We start from the raw sequence: 7,671 nt of genomic DNA on the forward strand, positions 1-7,671 counted from the left end.
AGGCAGCAAATCACACTGCCACGTGTGTACCTATGCAACAATCTTGCATGTTCTTCACATGTACCCCAAAACCTAAAATGCAATAAAATAAATAAATGGAAAATAAAATAAAATCTAAATGTATTATTTAATTTTAGTTATCTAATTTTCTTCTATAAAATCTAAATGTATTAGATATTTAAAGTTAAAATCTAAATGTATTTGTTATATACATTATAATAATTTATATTATATTAGAAATTATATGTACTTATATGTATTTATATTTAAAATACATTTATATTTATATTTAAAATACATTTATATTTATATATTTATTAATATATATATTTGTTTATATATATTAATGTATTAGTTATATACATATACACACAGAGGTATATGTAAAATCTAAATGTATTTAGTTATGTATTATAAAATATTAAAATACCTATTTCTCCAGGGCGATTTTTAAAATACCCCAAATACATTTTGCCTTTTACCAATAACAGTGTTCTGTGAATGCTTCCCATGTTTTCTTAATTGGAAAATGCTATATTCCCTGTCCCACCCCAAAAAACCTCATGCTACACACCACGGCCAGCATCCACCACAGATAACTTCTTTCACCATTGCCAGCATTTTCCTGTTGTTCATTGTCTATGTAAAACAAAGGCACAAAAGGTAACTTTGACGTGGTTTTCTTGTTAAAATTGTCTAAATCATATGGATGTGGACCTTAGCTTCTTAACTACAAACTACTATTAAATATTTGGCAACACTTTTGTTTCAAACATCTCATTTCTGCAGACTCAAAAAAGTCCCTGAAGTGTCACACTGGACATCAGTATGTCAATTTCAATTAAGTGTCAATTTTTTCTGCATTTTTTTTTTGCTTCTGTTTAGAATAGAACAAATGTAGAAGAGAGAGGCAAAGAATCAGGTTCAAAAGCAACATAGATTTGAAAGAGAATAACGAACTTATAATGGTTCATTCTCCTTTCTTATTTCCAGCTTAGAAAGATCTTTCTATACTTGAATATGTACTTCTCGGAGATTAAAAAAAAAATTTCTACAGCCACTAGATGTCATTGTGATGTCATTCAAGTATGGATGGGCAATCATACATCTAATACAATCCAAAAGAAAGATTTATGCAAGACGAAAACAGGTGATATGTTATCATTATCTTGAAAATGGTGACGAAACACTTTCCTTATCAGGGAAAAAAGCTAAAGTTCCTATTATCTGCTGAAAAGATTCTCCTAGAATCTTGGGAAAACAATGCATTATGGTTATTTGACCTTGTTCTAGCTTTATTACCTCAGAAGGCCCTGTTCATTCTACAGCCGTGTTTTAATTCTGAAATTATTCAACTCCTATTGTTAAGTACCTAACTTTAAAGGGGAGGAAACAATGGATGTGTGAAAGCAGTTAAAGGCAAGTTTTCAGGTAAAGAGGAAAAGGGATAAGGTTAAAGAAGTCTTATATAATAGTACCTACTTTCTCTGTGAGTTAGAGTGAAGGTAGATCAATTTCTTTTTGCATGAGGGATGAAGCAGTGTGTAGCTGAATGGTAAAGAGTGATGAAGGTTTCAAGTACCTTTTGCAGGTAATGAAAGACTGTGATAGACTGAATTGTGTCCATAAAAAGTCCTCTCATCAGAAGGGTGGGGTCCTAATTTAATACGTTTGGGTCCTTATAAGAAGAGGAATAAACACCAGCGGTGCACACAGATAATGAAAAGGCCCTGTGTGGATGAAGAAGAAAAAGTGGTCATGGGAAAGCCAAGGTGAAAGGCCGCAGGGGAAACCAAACCTTCCAGCACCTTTATCTTAGATTTCCAGTCTCCAGAACTATGAGAAAATTAATTTTGGTATGTTAAACTCCCCAATATACTGTACTATTTATGGCAACCCTAGCAGACTAACAAAAACAGGTATATAACTAGGTTAATATAGGATTACTTGTGGGGTTAACATGGAAAATTTGTAATGATGCTTTGGCAAATGCTGGTAGTGGCCACCTCAATGTTTATTTATTCTCATCTTTTTCCTTGTGAGCAAATATATATTTGCATACACACACACACACACACGTGCGCGCACACACACACACACACACACACACACACACACACAGTCCTTATAGCTAACACTGGTTCTCAGCAAAAGTCTACTGAGACACTTCTGAAGCAGATTTGCTTTCTAAATACAGGTACTGTCACTTTTCTTCTGGTTACTTCCTTTATTTTTTCCTGACTGCTCTTTGTATGTGAGGTTGGACATGGCAAATTGCTCATGGCCTTGAAAGTACTCACTAGATAACCAGGATGATTAAAGCCAAATGAAAAGAATAGTGGACCAGAAAGAAGCTGAAAACATTAATGACGTAGTGGAACTACTCTTATTAAACAATAAACATTTTATTTGGGTAAGCCATTGTATTTGACTTATCTATTACATTCATTCAGCTACAATCTTTAGAGATGCCAACTTAATAGACAGATTTACCCAAGACTGATGTTTTGCCAGGCAATTATAGCAGAAAGGCTAGGGAAAGAAATGGAAGTAATTTGACAAGAAACTAATGCAAATCCAATCTAGTTTACATGGTTTAAAAAAAAATAGAAAAGAAAGTGTATAGAATAAGTTATATTTAATTGGGAAAATTAGCAGAAAAAAAGGACTTAATAAAGTTGGAGAATGGATGTGGAGGGAATAAGTAAAGAAAACAATAGGAAAAATAAAAGTGGTAATCAGAGTGACACATTAGAGTTTACATAATGAAACAGTTTCCTGTAGCAACACATTTCATAATATACCCAGAGGTAATAGTGGCTCAGTTAGAAGAAAGATAAAGGTCTTTATGGTTTATATGAAGGATGTTGTCATCTACATAGACAGTAATGACAGGCAAAAAAATGGAATAATATGAGTTAAAAAGGAAGACTCTAAGCTATATACTAAAAGCTTTAATGAAATCTGTAAATCATCAATATATGACAGTGTTGAAGAGTAGAGGACAGTGTAACTCTGACATGGATTGACAGTATGACATGGATTTTAAGAGGACAAATTTTATACAATACAGGAATAACAGGGAGTTAAGACAATATATGTCTTCCCAATCCGTTGGTACCGGAAAGTAGCTTCCACTTATCTTTCTAATTATCTTTAAAGCAAATATTTATCAAATGTTTATTAAACAAAGAATGATCACCTTCTCAATTCTTGCCCATATTTAATCCCCACACAGAAGCCTTCCAACTAACTGAAAGAATCTGATAAGTTCCTAAATTATTTTCCCATTTTCCTTAAAAAAAAAAAAAAAAAAGAGGAAGCTGACATTTTAGAATGGCAGGAGACCTTAGAAATTAAACCTGGCCTTCAACCATAGTGATGTGCCCCTACTTTAATGCAATTTTCACTTAAGCATCTTTCCCTTTGTAGGACCCACTTGATGAGAAATTCTTTCCTTCAGTAGAAATAACCATAGTCCCCATTTAGCCTCACAAAAGAACTTCTCTTCAAAGCTGCTTCCTTTTGAGGACATAGATTACCAGGTGTTCATTTCTAAAGTCAATTTCTGCCTCCTTAACTGACCCACCAGTGAGTATTTGCAGAAAATTTGGTCTAGATTCTAAACTCCCCTACTAAATAAACTTGGGGAGACATACCATTTCTTTGCCAAGACAAATTAAGCTTACCTGTCTCAATCTGTACCAACACCAACTTCAATTTCCAGTTGCTATGCCGCATCAGGTTACCTAACATATCATTTTAACCCTAATTTTGTAAAGTTTCTTTTTCAATGACTACCATTTTTCTTTTGAAATATGATTAAAGAAGATACTTGATGCAAAGATACTTATCTGTTTTCTTACCATAGTTCAGTAAATCCTACATAATCTGGCTCCAATCTACCTCTCCCATTCCTACTTGTACCACTTAGCTCTTAAGCTATCTGATACCCAGCCACATTGGCCCTCTTTATTTTCCTGACAAAGCAAATTTATTTCTCTTTCTTCTGCCTGCACTTCCTGATCTTCCCAGGTTTGGCTCCATTTTATCATGTGGATCTCACCTTAAATATTCCTGTTCAAGGAGACTCTTCATGACCACAATGGCAGTCAGCTGTTCTTTATGGTGTCATCAGTATTAGTTTTCTGCACTTCATTTATAACTACTTGTGCTAGGCAGAATCCTGGTCCTCCAAAGATGTTCACATCTTCATTCCCAGACCTGTGAATATGTTACCTTACATGTGAAAAGAGACTTTGTGTGTGACTGGGTTAAAGATCTGGAAATGGAGAAATAATCTTGGATTTTCCAGGTTGACTCAATGTAATCATTAGAATTCTTGTAAGAGAAAAGCAGGAGAATCAGTGGCATGGAGAAAACATATGATAATGAGGGCAGAAATTGGAGTGTTACACTTTGAAGATAAACAAACAAAGAGATCACAAGCCAAAGATGGGAGCAGAAGTTCAAGTGCTACAATTTGAAGATAAACAAAGAGACCACAAGCCAAAGAATAGAGGAAGTGTCTAGAAGGCAGAGAAGGCAAGGAAATTGATTGTCTCCTAGATCCTCCAGAGGAATCACAGTCCATCTAACACGTTGATTTCAGCCCAGTGAAACCAATGTCGAACTTCTGGTCTCCAGAACTGTAAAGTAATAAATTTGTGTTGTTTTAAGTCATTGGTTTGTGCAAATTATAGCAGCAGTAGAATACTAATACTCTACCTGATATTTTTCTTGTTTCATTTATTTATTTATCATCAATTTCCCCTACTAGAATGTAAACACCATAAAGACAAGAACCTTGTTTTTTATACTCACCACTTACATTCTTGGAGAAATATATAATAGGCACTGAATAAGTTGAATTGAGTGAATAATTGTTTATCATATGTAATTTTTGCATTTTCTCTGTCAAAGTTATTATTTCCCTAGACATCAAAACTTTATGCTTTCTGACTATGAAAAAAGAAATGTTTGGTAGAGATGAAAGTACATTGAACATTGTAATCTCAGTGTTGGAGGACAGTTATAACTTAGAATCTCCTGCACCAAAAATATGGTCCTTCTCATCCTGAGTTAGCACCTCATAAGAAGGACATGATCTACATTGATATTTGTAATTCTTTGCCAAGGCACATGCTGGTGGTTATTAATTGGATTATCTTGACCTTTGTGTAAACTATTAACCCCAGAGTTGATATAATTATTTTTAGAGCTATAAACAGCAAGAATGATGATGGAGTTGCCGTAACTTTATCTGGAGTTTATTGTTCTTTTTAAAAGTTTACATTAGGATTCACTCTTAGAGTTGTAAATCCTGTGGGTTTTGACAAATGTACAACAACATGTATGCACCATAAGTATCATAAAGAATAATTTCACTTCCCTAAAAATTACCTATGTTACATTTACCCCTTCCTCTCCCAAAATCCTGATAACCACCAGTCTTATTATTGTCTTCATAGTTTTGCTTTTTGCAGAAAAATATAACAAATATTTTAGATATATCACATTTTATTTATTCATTCATCAGCTGATTAATGGACTATTAAGTTTCCACTTTTTTATTATTATGGATATACCACATTTTATTCATTCATCAGCTGATTAATGGAGTATTGTTTCCACTTTTTTATTATTATGAATAATGCTGCTATGAGAATTTATGTTAAAGTGTTTGTGTGAGCATATATTATCATGTTTCTTGGTTTTATCCTAAAAGTGAACTGTCTGGTCGTAAAATAACTCTATGTTTAACATTTTCAGAGAATGCCAGACTACTGCACAAAATATATGCACCATTTTACACTCTCACTGGCAGTGTATAATAATTTTACTTTCTCCACATCCTTTACAACACTTGTTATTATCTGTCTTTTTGATTAAAGCTATCCTATTGGGTATAAAGTGGCATCTCAAAGTTTTATTTGTATTTTCCTGAGAGCTAAAAATGTTGACCATTTTTCATGTGCTTCTAGCCATTTGTATATTTTCTTTGGAGAAGTGTCTGTTCAGATTCTTTGCCCATTTGAGTTACCTATATTATTGAATTTTAAAAGTTATTTATATATTCTGGATACATGTCCTTAATAGACATATAGGATTTAAAAATATTTTAGGTATGGATAATGACGCTTAAGCAAAATGGATCTGACACGTTTCTATATTACCAAGTGTATTAGTCCATTTTTATACCATTGATAGAGATTCTTAAGACTGGACAATTTACAAAAGAAAGAGGTTTAATTTATTTATAGTTCCAAGTGGCTGGGGAGGCCTCATAATCATGGAGGAAGACAAGGAGGAATAAGTCACATCTTACATGGATGGCAGTAGGCAAAGAGAGAGCTTGTGCGGGTAACTCTGCCTTATGAAGCCAACAGATCTCATGAGACTTATTCACTGTCACAAGAATAGCACGGTTAAAAACCCACCCCCATTATTCGATTACCTCCCACTGGGTCCATTCCACAACATGAGGAAATTTAAGATGAAATTTGGATGGGGACACAGACAAACCATATCATTCTTCCCATGGCCCCTCCCAAATCTCATGTCCTCACATTTCAAAACCAATTATGCCTTCCCAACATTCCCCCAAGTCTTAACTTATTTCAGCATTAACTCAAAAGTCTGTGGTCCAAAGTCTCATCTGAGACAAAGCAAGTCCCTTCTGCCCATGAGCCTGTAAAATCAAAAGCAAGTTAGTTACTTCCTAGAGACAATGGGGGTACAGGCATGAAGTAAATACAGCCATTTCAAAGGTGAGAAATTGGCCAGAACAAAGGGGTTACAGGCCCCATGAAAGTCTGAAATCCAGAAGAGCACTCAAATCTTAAATCTCCAAGATGATCTCCTTTGACTCCATATCTCATATTCAGGTCACACTGATGCAAGAGGTAGGCTCCCATGATTTTAGGTAGCTCCACCCCTATGGCCTTGAAGAATATAGCCTCCCTCCCAGCTGCTTTCATGGGCTGGCATTGAGTGTGTATGGCTTTTCTAGGTCCACAGTGCAAACTGTCATTCAATCTACCATTCTGGGGTCTGGAAGACGGTGGCCTTCTTCTCATAGTTCCAGTAGGCAGTGCCCCAGTAGGGACTCTGTGTGAGGGCTCCAACCCCACATTTTCCTTCTGCACTGCCCTGGCAGAGGTTCTCCATTAGAGCCCTGTTCTCCTGCCACAAAATTCTGCCTGGGCATTCAGGCATTTCCATACACCCTCTGAAATGTAGGCGAAGGTTCCCAAATTCCAATTCTTGACTTCTGTGCACTGGCAGGCTCAACACCATATGGAAACTGTGAAGTCTTGAGGCTTGCACCCTCTGAAGCCATGGCAAAAGCTCTATGTTGGCCCCTTTCAGCCACGACTGGAGCATCTGGGACACAGGGTACCAAGTCCCTAGGCTGCTCACAGCACAGGGAACCTGGACCCCATCCACAAAACTTTTTCCTCCTAGGCCTCTGGGCCTGTGATGGGAGGGGCTGCTGTGAAGACCTCTGATATGCTCTGGAGATATTTTCCCCATTGTCTTGGGCATTAACATTTGGCTTCTCATTACTTATGCAAATTTGTGCAGCAAGCTTTAATTTCTCCGCATAAAATAGAATTTTCTATCACATTGTCAGGATGCAAAGTTTCCAAACTTCTGTGCTCTGCTTCC

General features: G+C 35.7%; 1 long non-coding RNA gene across 1 annotated transcript in view; it reads right to left on the reverse strand.

Annotated features, from left to right (window-relative positions):
* Positions 1–4,218, reverse strand: part of LOC119472002 — a 21,011-nt gene extending 16,793 nt beyond the window's left edge. Inside the window, exon 1 of the long non-coding RNA XR_005201105.1 lies at positions 4,067–4,218. This is a non-coding gene — a long non-coding RNA (uncharacterized LOC119472002). The remainder of the gene's footprint in view (positions 1–4,066) is intronic.
* Positions 4,219–7,671: the final 3,453 nt, after the last annotated feature.

Source organism: Cebus imitator, unplaced genomic scaffold, assembly GCF_001604975.1.
Source record: "Cebus imitator isolate Cc_AM_T3 unplaced genomic scaffold, Cebus_imitator-1.0 Scaffold81, whole genome shotgun sequence".
In the NCBI taxonomy this organism is placed as follows: domain Eukaryota; kingdom Metazoa; phylum Chordata; class Mammalia; order Primates; family Cebidae; genus Cebus; species Cebus imitator.